Here is a 14,795-nt window from a genome sequence, read left to right on the forward strand (position 1 = left end):
TGGGGAAACTTTAATGGGGAAAGAAGAGAATCACAAGGATGCTGCCTGGAGAAGGGGATGTTGGGCAAACTTGGAGTGTTTTCTCTAGAACAGGGGTTACCAAACTGGGGTTCACAGACACCTCAGTTAATGGTTATAAAAACGATTGATTATCCCTGCTCCAGAGTGGAGACCTAAGAGAAGTTTTACAAATTATGAGAAACATAGATAAGGTGGATAGAAAGAATCCTTTGCCAAGGATAGAAATATCAAATACTAGAGGCCATAGAGAGGAGGACAACACACGGTGCCTACACAGAGTAGTAAACGCCAGGAACATGTTGGAAGGGTGCTGGTGGAAGCAGACTCAATAATGGTACTTAAGAGACATTTAGACAGGAACATGGATGTGCAGGGAAAAGTTCAAAATAAATTTACTTGTCATCATACACAACCCTGAGATGCACTTTCTTGCAGACATGCTCAGTAATCCAATAATTGTATTAGAAGCCATGAAAAGCCGTACCCAGCAGGGTGGACAACCAGTGTGCAAAAGGCAATAAACTGTGAAAACACAAAAGGAAAAAAAAATACTAACCATAAATAAGCAACAAATATTGATAACATGAGATGAAGAGTGCTTGAAAGATGGGGCAAGTGAAGTTATCCCCTCTGGCTACGCACATAGCCCTGTGGAGGAGATATTGTTGCCAATCTGAACCGACTGGGGATCTGCAAATGAGGAAATAGAGGATAGTAGATCCAAGATATTTCTCATCACCAACCTCTCAAAGCACTTCATCACACTGGATGCCCTATAAGTGCGACTGGACGATAGTTATTGAGGCAGGCTGCCACGTTCTTTTTATGCACCAGTGTAATTGGAGCCTGCTTGATGCAGATGAGTAACTCAGACTGCTGAAGCGAGAATTTAGAGATATAGGTGAACAATACAGCCAATTGTCGGTGCGGGCAGCGGAGTGGGAGTAAGGAGTGCTCGAGGTCGACAGACGACTGGAGATCGGAGGATCGGAGGATCAGCCGCTGTGGGTAGGCCAAGACCGTCGGACCTACCTGGAGAGTACCTGAGGAGGAAGGTAAAACTGCGCAGGCGCGGGTGACGTCAGCGGCGAGCGCGGGCATTAAAAAGAGGCCCACTTTCAGGAGCGGGCAGCGTCAGTGCGGGCAGCGGAGTGAGCGGGAGCAGAATGCTGGGCTTTGGCTCAGGGGCTTCGGCGCAAGGGGACTTTGGTGAGAGGAAATCAGTGAGCCATCAGTGAATAAATCAGTGAATAAATCAGTCATTTATTCTGACTAATCTGGGATCAGGTAATGGGGAGACAGTTAGAGCAGTGGTGTGCTCCGTATGCATTATGTGGGAGGTCAGGGACAACACTGTTGTCCCTGATGACCACACCTGCAAAAGGTGCGTCCAGCTGCAGCTCCTATCAGCCCGAGTTAGGGAATTGGAGCAGGAGCTGGATGAACTACGGACCATTCGGGAGGTGGAGGTAGAGATAGATAAGAGTTATTGGGAGGTAGTCACACCGAAAAGACAGGAGGTAGGCAAATGGGTGACAGTCAAGAGAGGCAGGGGGAGCAGACAGAGAGAGAAGAGCACCCCTGTGGCCGTTCCCATCAACAATAAGTATACCGTTTTGGATACTGTTGGTGGGGATGACCTACCAGGAACAAGTTGCAGTGGTCCTGTCTCTGGCACTGAGGTTGGACCCTCGACTAGGAAGGGGAGGAGGGAAGAGAAGAGAGCGGTAGTGATAGGGGATTCTATAGTCAGAGGGACGGATAGGAGATTTTGTGGGGAAGATCGGGAGTCTCGGATGGTATGTTGCTTCCCTGGTGCCAGGGTCCGAGACATCTCAGATCGGGTGCAGGTTATTCTCGAGAGGGAGGGCAAGAATCCAGATGTTGTGGTCCATGTAGGGACCAACGACGTGGGTAGGATGAGTGAGGGGGTCCTGCGTAGGGAGTTCAGGCTGTTAGGTGTGAAGCTGAAGAGCAGGATCTCCAGGGTAACAATCTCAGGATTGCTACCTGTGCCAGGTGCAAGTGATGCAAGGAACAGAAAGATTATACAGATTAATACGTGGCTGAGAGGATGGTGCAGGAGGGAGGGCTTCAGGTTTTTAGATAATTGGGCTTTGTTCCAGGGAAGGTGGGATCTGTTCCGAAGGGACGGTTTACACCTGAACTGGAGCGGTACTAACATTCTTGCAGGGAAGTTTGCTAGTGCTTCTTGGGGGGGGGGGGGGTTTAAACTAAATTTGCAGGGGGCGGGGATCCAGAATGTGAGAGAGGATAGCGAGATGAAGAATAAAGGACAGGTGGGGACTACACGGTTCTGGAATATTAAGTGTGTAGTAGAGAAAGGTGAGGCGGAACAAGTGATAAGGAGGACACATGTACAGAGGGATGGTCTGACGGAACATGGAGTTAAATGTGTTGAAAGAGTAAGTAAATTTAGGAAGGGCAACAAAATTCTAGGGGCTTATAGCCCGATGGGAGTTTGGGGAGCTGGGTTAAGCACAATAGGCAGCGATTCAAACAGAGAGAGGAGAAATGGGCTAAAAATTCTATATCTGAATGCACGAAGTGTCAGAAATAAGGCGGATGGGTTTGAAGCTCAGGTGCGAATGGGTATCTATGATGTTGTTGGGATAACGGAAACATGGCTGCAGGGAGATCAGACCTGGGAAATGAATGTACAAGGGTATGCGTGCTATCGTAGGGACAAAAATGTGGGTAGAGGGAGTGGGGTGGCCCTGTTGGTGAGGAATGAGATTCAGTCCTTTGCAAGGGGGGGGGGGAACATAGGATCAAGAGAAGTAGTGTGGATAGAACTGAGGAACAGGAAGGGCAAAAAGACCCTAATGGGTGTTGTCTTCAGGCCACCAAACAGTAGCATGGATATTGAGTGCAAGTTGAATAGGGAGTTAACATTGACATGTGGCAAAGGTAATGTCACAGTAGTTATGGGGGATTTAAACATGCAGGTGAACTGGGAGAACCAGGTTGGTGCTGGACCCCAGAATAGGGAGTTTGTAGAGTGCCTACGGGATGCACTCTTGGAACAGCTTGTATGAGAGCCGACCAGAGACAAGACAATTCTGTATTTAGTGTTATGTTATGAACAGGATTTGATAAGCGATCTTGAAGTAAAGGAGCAATTAGGAGGGAGTGATCATAATATGATAAGTTTTTATCTGCAATTTAAGAAGGATAAGGGCAGCTCGGAGGTGTCAGTGTTGCAGTTGAACAGGGGAAACTGTGGAGCCATGAGGGAGGAGCTGGCCAAAGTTGACTGGATGGATAGCCTAGCAGAAAAGACAGTGGAACAGCAAAGGCAGGTATTCTTGGGAATAATGCACAAGGTGCAAAATCAGTTCATCCCCCGGAGAAGGAAGGATTCAAAGGGGGGAAATGGGCCACAGTGGAAGTCAGAGATTGCATAGCATTAAAAAAAAGGAAGTATGACAGAGCTAAGGTGAGTGGGAGGACAGAAGGTGAGTGGGAGGAACAACAGAACTTACCTGAAAAGGCAATACGGGGAGAAAAAATGAGGTACGAACGCAAGCTAGCCAGGAATATAAAGGAGGATAGCAAAAGCTTTTTTAGGTATGTGAAGAGAAAGAAGATAGTTAAGAACAATGTTGGGCCCTTGAAGAATGAATTGGGTGAAATTGTTATGGGAAACTGAGAAATGGCAGAAGAATTTAATAAGTACTTTAGATCTGTCTTCACTAAGGAAGACACAAGCAATCTCCCAGATGTATGGATGGGCCAAGGACATAGGGTAACAGAGAAAATGAAACAGATTGACATTAGGAAGGAAATGGTGATGAGTAGACTGATGGGACTGAAAGCTGACAAATCCCCAGGTCCAGATGGTCTGCATCCTACAGTACTAAAGGAGGTGGCCCTGGAAATTGCAGATGCATTGGTAATCATTTTCCAATGTTCCTTAGATTCAGGATCAGTTCCTGAGGATTGGAGAATGGCTAATGTTATCCCACTTTTTAAGAAAGGAGGGAAATAGAAAACAGAGAACTATCGACCTGTCAGCCAGACATCGGTGGTGGGGAAGATGCTAGAGTCCATTATTAAGGACGAAATAGTGGCATATCTAGATAGCAGTGATAGAATTGGGCCGAGCCAGCATGGACTTACCAGGGGCAAATCATGCTTGACTAATCTGTTGGAGTTTTTCGAGGATGTAACCAGGAAGTTAGACAGGGGAGATCCAGTGGATGTAGTGTACCTCGATTTTCAGAAGGCATTTGATAAGGTCTCACATAGGAGATTGGTGGGTAAAATCAAAGCTCATGGCATTGGGGGGAAGATATTGACATGGATAGAAAACTGGTTGGCAGATAGAAAGCAAAGGGTAGCGGTGAATGGGTGTTTCTCGGAATGGCAGGTGGTGACTAGTGGGGTGCCACAGGGCTCGGTATTGGGACCACAGCTGTTTACGATTTACATCAATGATTTAGATGAAGGCATTGAGAATAACATCAGCAAATTTGCTGATGATACTAAGCTGGGTGGCAGTGTGACATGTGATGAGGATGTTAGGAGAATTCAGGGTGACTTGGATAGGCTGGGTGAGTGGGTAGATAATTGGCAGATGACGTTTAATGTGAATAAGTGTGAGGTTATCCACTTTGGGAGTAAGAACAGGAAGGCAGATTATTATCTGAATGGTGTAGAGTTAGGTAAGGGAGAAATACAAAGAGATCTAGGAGTCCTTGTTCATCAGTCACTGAAGGTGAATGAGCAAGTGCAGCAGGCAGTGAAGAAGGCTAATAGAATGTTGGCCTTTATTACAAAGGGAATTGAGTACAAGAGCAAGGAAATCCTCTTGCATTTGTACAGAGCCCTGGTGAGACCACACCTGGAGTATTGTGTACAGTTTTGGTCTCCAGGGTTAAGGAAGGACATCCTGGCTGTAGAGGAAGTGCAGCGTAGATTCACAAGGTTAATTCCTGGGATGTCCGGACTGTCTTACGCAGAGAGGTTAGAGACACTGGGCTTGTTCATGTTGGAATTAAGGAGATTGAGAGGGGATCTGATTGCAACATATAAGATTATTAAGGGATTAGACAAGATAGAGGCAGGAAATATGTTCCAGATGCTGGGAGAGTCCAGTACCAGAGGGCATGGTTTGAGAATAAGGGGTAGGTCATTTAGGACAGAGTTAAGGAAAAACTTCTTCTCCCAGAGAGTTGTGGGGGTCTGGAATGCACTGCCTCAGAAGGCAGTGGAGGCCAATTCTCTGGATGCTTTCAAGAAGGAGCTGGATAGGTATCTTATGGATAGGGGAATCAAGTGATATGGGAACAAGGCAGGAACTGGGTATTGACAGTAGATGATCAGCCATGATCTCAGAATGGCGGTGCAGGCTCGAAGGGCCAAATGGTCTACTTCTGCACCTATTGTCTATTGTCTATATTGTCTATAAAACAAAGAACCACCATGAAACATGGAACTATATGGCAATAAACTCAAACTTGAACTTTATTCCTTGGAATGTCGGGAGACTGAGGTGAGGAAACTGATGAGGAGGGACAGACAGGGCAAATACATACAATCTTTACCCCGGGACATGGAACCAAACACGAGGGCTCAGGGGTTTAAGGTGTGAGGGGAATGATTTAAAAGGGACATCAGGGTGTTGTCATATGGAGTGGGCTCTCAGAGGAAGGAATTGAAGGTAGAACAATAATATTTCAGACATTTGGGTAAGTGCATGGTAGGAAAAGTTCAGAGGGATTTGGGCAAAATTGAGCGAATGGGACGAGCTTGGCGGACACCATGGACGGCATGCACCAGTTGGGCCAAAGGGCCTGTTTCCACGCTCGGACTCTGGAATGAACCTCATTGTTGAGATTGTTTGGCAGGAACAGAGTTTCAATGAAAACGCGCACACATAAAGGGAATGAGCAGTGGGGGGGGGGGGGATGAGATAGCACTGACAGGATGGGCCGAGAGGCCTCCTTCTGTCCTGGGGAGTGTGTCAATGGTTGGTGGATGCCATCTTATAAAGGATATGCTGAAATTGGAGGGGGTTCAAAGGAGATTCACGAAAATGATTCCAGAATTTATTGGCTTGTCATATGAAGAGCGTTTGATGGTTCTGGGCCTCTATTCACTCGAGTTCAGAAGAATGAGAGGTGACCTCATTGAAACCTATCAAATGGTGAAAGGCCGGATGGAGTGGGGGTGTCTAAGACCAGAGGACATAATCTCAGAATAGAGGGGTGTCCTTTCAGAAAGGAGATGAGGAGGCTTTGCTTTAGCCAGAGAGTGGTGGATCTGTGGAATTCTTTGCCTCAGGTAGCTGTGGAGGCCAAATCTTTATGTACAGTATATTTAAGGCAGAGGTTGATAGATTCTTGATTAGTCAGGACATGAAGGGATATGAGGAGAGGCCAGAATATTTGAGCTGAGATGAATATTGGATCAGTCATGATGAAATGGTGGAGTAGATACGATGGGCGAAATGGCTTAATTCTGCTCCTATATCTTATGGTCTTATGGAGATTTAATATGTCATCGAAGACTAGCAAATTTCTATAGAAGTACAGTGGAGAGCATTCTAATTGGTTGCCTTATCATTTGGTATGGAAGGGCCACTACACAGGATTGGAGAAAGTTGCAAACTTAGCCAACTCCATCGTGGGAATCAGCCTCGTCAGCATCGACAGCCTCTTCCAAAGACAATGCCAGGACCAACAGGCTCTAGGACAGCTCTTTCCACCAGGTCATCAGACTGATTAATTCATTTTGACATAACTGTGTTCCTATGTTATATTATCCTGTTGTACATACTATTTATTATAAATTACTATAAATTGCACTTTGCACATTTAGACAGAGATGTAATGTAAACATTTTTACTCCTCCTGTATATGAAGGATGTAAGCAATAATTCAATTCAATTCAGTAGGCGCCCTTCTTCACAGTGTCACACACCTGGGTTCAATCCTGACTTCGAGTGCTGCCGATAGGAAGTTTTCCCGTTCTCCCTGTGAGTGCATGGGTTTCCTCTCAACTCCCAAAGAATCAGAATCAGGTTTAATATCACTGAAATATGTCATGCAATTTGAAGTTTTGTGGCAGCAGTAGGGTAAAAACATACAGAATACTATCAATTGCAATAAGATATATATATATGTAACAAATTATATTAGATAATTAGTGCAAGGAGAGAGCAAAAACTGTGAGGTGCTTTTCATGGGCTGGTTCATGGTCAATTGAGAAATCTGATGGTGGGGGAACGAAACTATTCCTAAAACATTGATTGTGTGAGGGGTATAGAGGTATAGAGAGGGTAAATGCAAGCAGGCTTTTTCCACTGAGGTTGGGTTGTTCTACAACTAGAGGTCATGGGTTAAGGGTGAAATGTGAAGAGTTTAAGGGACATATGAGGGGAATCTACTGTGAGAGTGTGGAATGAGCTGCCAGTGCATGTGGAGCACGTGAGCTCGATTTCAAAGTTGAAGAGGTTTGGCTAGGTGCGTGGAATGTAGAGCTATGGAGGACTATGCAGTCGTAGTGCAGATCAATAGAAGTAGGCAGTTTAAATGGTTCAGCACAGACTAGATGAGCCAAAGGGCCTGTTTCTGTGCTGTACTGTTCTGGCTCTATGCGTGCCTTCAGGCTCCTACACTTCCTCTCGGATGGTGGTAATAATAGGAGAACATGTCCTGAGTAATGTGGTAATTAACAATGGATGCTACAGATGTGCTGGGCTGTCCGAATCACTCTCTCCAAAGTCCTGGGATTCAGGGAAGTACAGTTCCCGGACCAGGTAGTGATGCAGCCAGTCAGGATGCTCTCAATCGTGCCCCTATGGAAAGTTCTTAGAATTTGGGGGCCCATACCAAACTTCTTCAACTGTCTGAGGTGAAGGAGGTGCGATTGTGCCTTTTCCACCACACAGCCGGTACGTACAGACCACATGAGATCCTCGGTGATGCTTATGCTGAGGATCTTAAAGCTGTTCAACCTCTCAACCCCAGATCCATTGTTGTCAATAGAGGCTAGCCTGTCTCCATTCCTCCTGCAGTCCACAACCAGCTCCTTGCAGCACTGTAACCCTCCTGGATTTGTGGTCATCCGGGCAAGTATTCTCTCACGTCCTCGTGCATTGCAGATGGTGGATCAGGAGGCCAGCCGGCCAGCCTCTGACAACCTTTATGTGGCTGGGCTGGCTAGCTGCTGGGCACTGACTCAAAAATCAAACATTCAAAATATATTTATTGTCAGAGTATTAATGCAGTATACACCCCAGAAATTCATCTTCCCCAGAGATAGTCACAAAACTATCTGGGATCTGTTCCGAAGGGACGATTTACACCTGAACTGGAGAGGTACTAACATTCTTGCAGGGAAGTTTGCTAGTGCTTCTTGGGGGGGTGGAGTTTAAACTAAATTTGCAGGGGGCGGGGATCCAGAATGTGAGAGAGGATAGCGAGATGAAGAATAAAGGACAGGTGGGGACTACACGGTTCCGGAATATTAAGTGTGTAGTAGAGAAAGGTGAGGCGGAACAAGTGATAAGGAGGACACATGTACAGAGGGATGGTCTGACGGAACATGGAGTTAAATGTGTTGAAAGAATAAGTAAATTTAGGAAGGACAACAAAATTCTAGGGGCTTATAGCCCGATGGGAGTTCGGGGAGCTGGGTTAAGCACAATAGGCAGCGATTCAAACAGAAAGAGGAGAAATGGGCTAAAAATTCTATACCTGAATGCACAAAGTGTCAGAAATAAGGCGGATGGGTTTGAAGCTCAGGTGCGAATGGGTAACTATGATGTTGTTGGGATAACGGAGACATGGCTGCAGGGAGATCAGACCTGGGAAATTAACGTACAAGGGTATACGTGCTATCGTAGGGACAGAAATGTGGGCAGAGGGGGTGGGGTGGCCCTGTTGGTGAGGGATGAGATTCAGTCCTTTGCAAGGGGGGACATAGGGTCAGGAGAAGTAGAGTCTGTGTGGATAGAACTGAGGAACAGTAAGGGCAAAAGGACCCTAATGGGTGTTGTCTACAGGCCACCAAAAACAGTAGCATGGATATTGGGTGCAAGTTGAATAGGGAGTTAACATTGGCATGTGGCAAAGGTAATGTCGCAGTAGTTATGGGGGATTTCAACATGCAGATGAACTGAGAGAATCAGGTTGGTGCTGGACCCCAGAATAGGGAGTTTGTAGAGTGCCCACGGGATGCATTCTTGGAACAGCTTGTATGAGAGCCAACCAGGGACAAGGCTATTTTGGATTTAGTGTTGTGTAATGAACAGGATTTGATAAGCGATCTTGCAGTAAAGGAGCCGTTAGGAGGTAGTGACCATAAGTTTTTGTCTGCAATTTGAGAAGGATAAGGGCAGCTCAGAGGTGTCAGTGTTGCAGTTGAACAGGGGAAACTATGGAGCCATGAGGGAGGAGCTGGTCAAAGTTAACTGGATGGATATCCTAGCAGAAAAGACAGTGGAACAGCAATGGCAGGTAGTCTTGGGAATAATGCACAAGGTGCAAAATCAGTTCATCCCCCAGAGAAGGAAGGATTCAAAGGGGGGAAAGGGGCCACAGTGGTTGACAAGGGAAGTCAGAGATTGGATAGCATTAAAAAAAAGGAAGTATGGCAGAGCTAAGGTGAGTGGGAGGACAGATGATTGGGAAGTTTTTAAGGAACAACAGAACTTACCTGAAAAGGCAATACGGGAGAAAAAATGAGGTATGAACGCAAGCTAGCCAGGAATATAAAGGAAGATAGCAAAAACTTTTTTAGGTATGTGAAGAGAAAGAAGATAGTTAAGAACACTGTTGGGCCCTTGAAGAATGAATTGGGTGAAATTGTTATGGGAAACTGAGAAATGGCAGAAGAATTTAAGGATTACTTTAGATCTGTTTTCACTAAGGAAGACACAAGCAATCTCCCAGATGTATGGATGGGCCAAGGACATAGGGTAACAAAGGAAATGAAACAGATTGACATTAGGAAGGAAACGGTGATGAGTAGACTGATGGGACTGAAAGCTGACAAATCCCCAGGTCCAGATGGTCTGCATCCTACGGTACTAAAGGAGGTGGCCCTGGAAATTGCGGATGCATTGGTAATCATTTTCCAATGTTCCTTAGATTCCGGATCAGTTCCTGAGGATTGAAGAATGGCTAATGTTATCCCACTTTTTAAGAAATGAGGGAGGAAGAAAACAGAGAACTATCAACCTGTCAGCCTAACATCAGTAGTGGGGAAGATGCTATTAAAGTTGAAATAGTGGCATATCTAGATAGCAGTGACAGAATTGGGCCGAGCCAGCATGGACATACCAGGGGCAAATCATGCTTAACTAATCTATTGGAGTTTTTCGAGGATGTAACCGGGAAGTTAGACAAGGGAGATCCAGTGGATGTAGTGTACCTCGATTTTCAGAAGGCATTTGATAAGGTCCCACATAGGAAATTGGTGGGTAAAATCAAAGCTAATGGCATTCGGGGGAAGACATTGACATGGATAGAAAACTGGTTGGCAGATAGAAAGCAAAGGGTAGCGGTGAATGGGTGTTTCTCGGAATGGCAGGTGGTGACTAGTGGGGTGCCACAGGGCTCGGTATTGGGACCACAGCTGTTTACAATTTACGTCAATGATTTAGATGAAGGCATTGAGAATAACATCAGCAAGTTTGCTGATGATACTAAGCTGGGTGGCAGTGTGACATGTGATGAGGATGTTAGGAGAATTCAGGGTGACTTGGATAGGCTGGGTGAGTGGGCAGATACTTGGCAGATGACGTTTAATGTGAATAAGTGTGAGGTTATCCACTTCGGGAGTAGGAACAGGAAGGCAGATTATTATCTGAACAGTGTAAGGTTAGGTAAGGGAGAAATACGAAGAGATCTAGGAGTCCTTGTTCATCAGTCACTGAAGGTGAATGAGCAAGTGCAGCAGGCAGTGAAGAAGGCTAATGGAATGTTGGCCTTTATTACAAAGGGAATTGAGTACAAAAGCAAGGAAATCTTCTTGCATTTGTACAGAGCCCTGGTGAGACCACACCTGGAGTATTGTGTACAGTTTTGTTCTCCAGGGTTAAGGAAGGACATCCTGGCTGTAGAGGAAGTGCAGCGTAGATTCACAAGGTTAATCCCTGGGATGTCCGGACTGTCTTACCCAGAGAGGTTAGAGAGACTGGGCTTGTCCATGCTGGAACTAAGGAGATTGAGAGGGGATCTGATTGCAACATATAAGATTATTAAGGGATTAGACAAGATAGAGGCAGGAAATATGTTCCAGATGCTGGGAGAGTCCAGTACCAGAGGGCATGGTTTGAGAATAAGGGGTAGGTCATTTAGGACAGAGTTAAGGAAAAACTTCTTCTCCCAGAGAGTTGTGGGGGTCTGGAATGCACTGCCTCAGAAGGCAGTGGAGGCCAATTCTCTGGATGCTTTCAAGAAAGAGCTAGATAGGTATCTTATGGATAGAGGATTCAAGGGATATGGGGACAAGACAGGAACTGGGTATTGACAGTAGATGATCAGCCATGATCTCAAAATGGCGGTGCAGGCTCGAAGGGCCGAATGGTCTACTTCTGCACCTATTGTCTATTGTCTATTCATCAGCACAGGTCTTTAGTACTCAACCAGGTAGCCCATCTGAGCTGGAGGCTTTCCATATGTTCACCATCCTGAGCGATGCACTTATGTTGGCCTTACAGACTGAAATCACAGTCATTAGGGGCTGTCGGAGTTCGTGAAAATTCCTCCGTGCTTTGATGGTCAAAGCAAGCATAGAAGGCATTGAGCTCATCTGGGAGTGGAGCCTTATTGTCGCCTATGTCACATGGTTTCACTTTGTAAGAGCACTTTTTAATTAGGGAATTCTTGCTGCTGCCATCAGGAAGAAGGTACAGGAGTTTCAGGACTCTCACCACCAGATCCAGGAATAGTTATTACCACTCAACCATCAGGCTCTTGAACCAAAGGGGATAACTTCAGTTGCCCCATCACTGAACTGTTTCCACAAGCTATAGACTCACTTTCAAGGACTCTTCATCTCAAGTTCTCAATATTTATTACTTATTTCTTTATTATTATTATTATTATTCATTTTCTTTTGGATTTTAACAGTTGGTAGTCGTTTGCTCTGGTTGTGCAGCCTTTAATTCTTTTCTGGTTCTTGAACTTGCTGATTAGGTCAGCAAGAAAACAAATCTCTGGGTTGTACATGGTGACAAATATGTCCTTTGATGATAAACTTACTTTGAACACAGGGATGTGGATCACGTGCACGTGGATATGTTTAGTTTAATTTTTCACTGTGGCCAGCACAGACGTTGTGGGATGAAGGGCCTGTTCCTGTTCAGTTGCCTGGATCAAGTCTGGTGACGATCAGATAGGGCAGGCCTGGATTGGCATGAACAGTCACCTGAGGACCCACGAATAGACAAACCCTGAGGAGAACATCATACAAGACTTGAATGATCGTACTATGACTACTGTACTATACTACTACCATTCAGTGGTCTATGTCCTATTTTGTGTGAGGGACTCCCTGGTCACTGCACTGCTAGAACTGTATTTGTGCCGAGCTCAGTGAATCAGATCAAATTGTGAAGGTGTTTAGAAGCAATTGAGTGTCTGAATTCTCCGTGATCTTCACACTTAAGACCATGAAAAGCAGATGGATAATTTTTCCGTTCTTTCTAGGCGCTGAGCTCCATAGAATAAGAATACCTTTACAATTCTGCCATGAGGACAAACAGGCTGGATTCATGCCCAAGCGGTTGATCTACATCAGTTGTGTATTCCTAAAAGTAACATATACAGAAATCATTTAGCTATTGTGCCTGGTGACTTGGAGTACAATTGTTCCAACAGACTAATAAAAGGAAAGTGTGAAAGGCTTACTTGTCCATAGGACCATAAAAATTAGGCCATTCAGCCCATCGAATATAAACAGTGCAATTTCTTGTGCTATTTAAAGATGATATTGCAAGCATTTTGTAAACAATTTTTCAGTAGAATGTGATGTTTGTCTATTGTATCCCTATTCCTCTTACTCTCTCTGCCAATTTCTGTTCAATAAATCCCCCACTTGTTCCAAGCTTTCAGTTCAGTAATAGCTTGATAATGGAAAGCATCAGTTCTAAATCTAAAGGAAAGAGCAAAGACATTAGGAAGACATCTTCAGACATCAATGCTATATCTGAATGCACTTCCACATTAATCACTGTAATAAATGGAGAGATCCTCCTGGGACAGATATTTCAAACCACTCCTGCTTTGACAGTGGTACGAGTTTGATGATAGCACTACATCAATAATCTTTCAGTTCAAAGATATTTTGCATCACTAATTTCGACCTCTCCTCTTCCAGAAGGCAGAAATGATTCGCATTCTTCTGTGATAGAAACATGAAAAGTCTACAGCACATTACAGGCTCTTCGGCCCGCAATGTTGTGCCAACTATGCAACCTACTCTGGAGACTGCCTAGAATTTCCCTGCAGCTTAGCCCTCTATTTTCCTGAGTTCCGTGTACCTATCTAAGATTCTCTTAAAAGACCCTATTGTATTTGCCTCTACCACCTTCACTGGCAATGCATTCTATGCACCCCCCACTCTCTGTGTGGAAAAACTTACCTCTGACATCCCTCTTGTACCTACTTCCAGGCACCTTAAAACAATGCCCCCTCTTGTTAGCTATTTCAGCCCTGGGAAAAAGTCCTCTGGCCATCCATGAGATCAATGCCCCTCATCATCTTAAACTTGATCTTAATCGTTTAGTAGACAATGAGACAGCCTCTCTCCACTGCACTGGAGTGTCAACCAAGACCCTGGTGAGAAATCAGTGGTGCTGCACTCAAAGTCCCAATTCTGGTTTGCCTTGGTTTACTTAAGTTTTAACAGACGGAATAGACTGCAGCCCACAGATAGTTACATTTACCGACTATTTTGACAAGTTTTAGGGAATATATAGGTTTGTACTTCTATACACTTCTGTCAGGTTGATAGTCAAACATCAAGACAAGGCAGAGATGAATGCCATTCAGCAAGACCTTACTGAACGTGGTACAATAGATGCTACCTAACTTGTGGTCAATGATCTGTATTTCTAAATATTGATGAGGAGAACTAGATGAAAGAAATGGGCGATACATCATTAGAATAGGACCAGGGACAGATTGAATTGGAAATGACACCTCCTCCTTTCTAACAATCAAGGCCAGTATACGTGCTTAGCCCATCACTCCACTCTCTCTACGCCCATAACTGTATGGCGAGGCACAGCTCAAGCTCCGTCTATAAATTTGCTGATGACACAACTATTGTTGGCAGAATTTCAGATGGTGACAAGGAGGTGAACAGGAGTGAGATAGATCAGCTGGTTGAGTGGTGTTGCAACAGCAACCTTGCACTGAATGTCGATAAGACCAAGGAATTGACTGTAGACTTCTAGAAGGGGAAGTCAAGGGAACACACAACAGTCGTCATCGAGGGATCAGCAGTGGAAAGGATGAGTAATTTCGAGTTCCTGGGTGTCAATCTCTCTGAATATCTATCCTGGGTCCAACATAGTGATGCAATTACAAATGCTATATCTCATTAGGAGTTTGAGGAGATTTGGTACATCACTGAAGACTCTCGTAAATTTCTCCAGATGTACCATGCCCTCTTCGCTTTGCTACTATCAAGGAGGAGGTACAAGAGTCCGAAGACACACACTCAATGACTTAGGAGCTAAATCAAGCAGCTGCTCCAATTAGCCAAAGTTTTATGGAAATTATTTAAAAGGT

This window comes from Hypanus sabinus, chromosome 6 (genome assembly GCF_030144855.1).
Source record: "Hypanus sabinus isolate sHypSab1 chromosome 6, sHypSab1.hap1, whole genome shotgun sequence".
In the NCBI taxonomy this organism is placed as follows: Eukaryota; Metazoa; Chordata; class Chondrichthyes; order Myliobatiformes; family Dasyatidae; genus Hypanus; species Hypanus sabinus.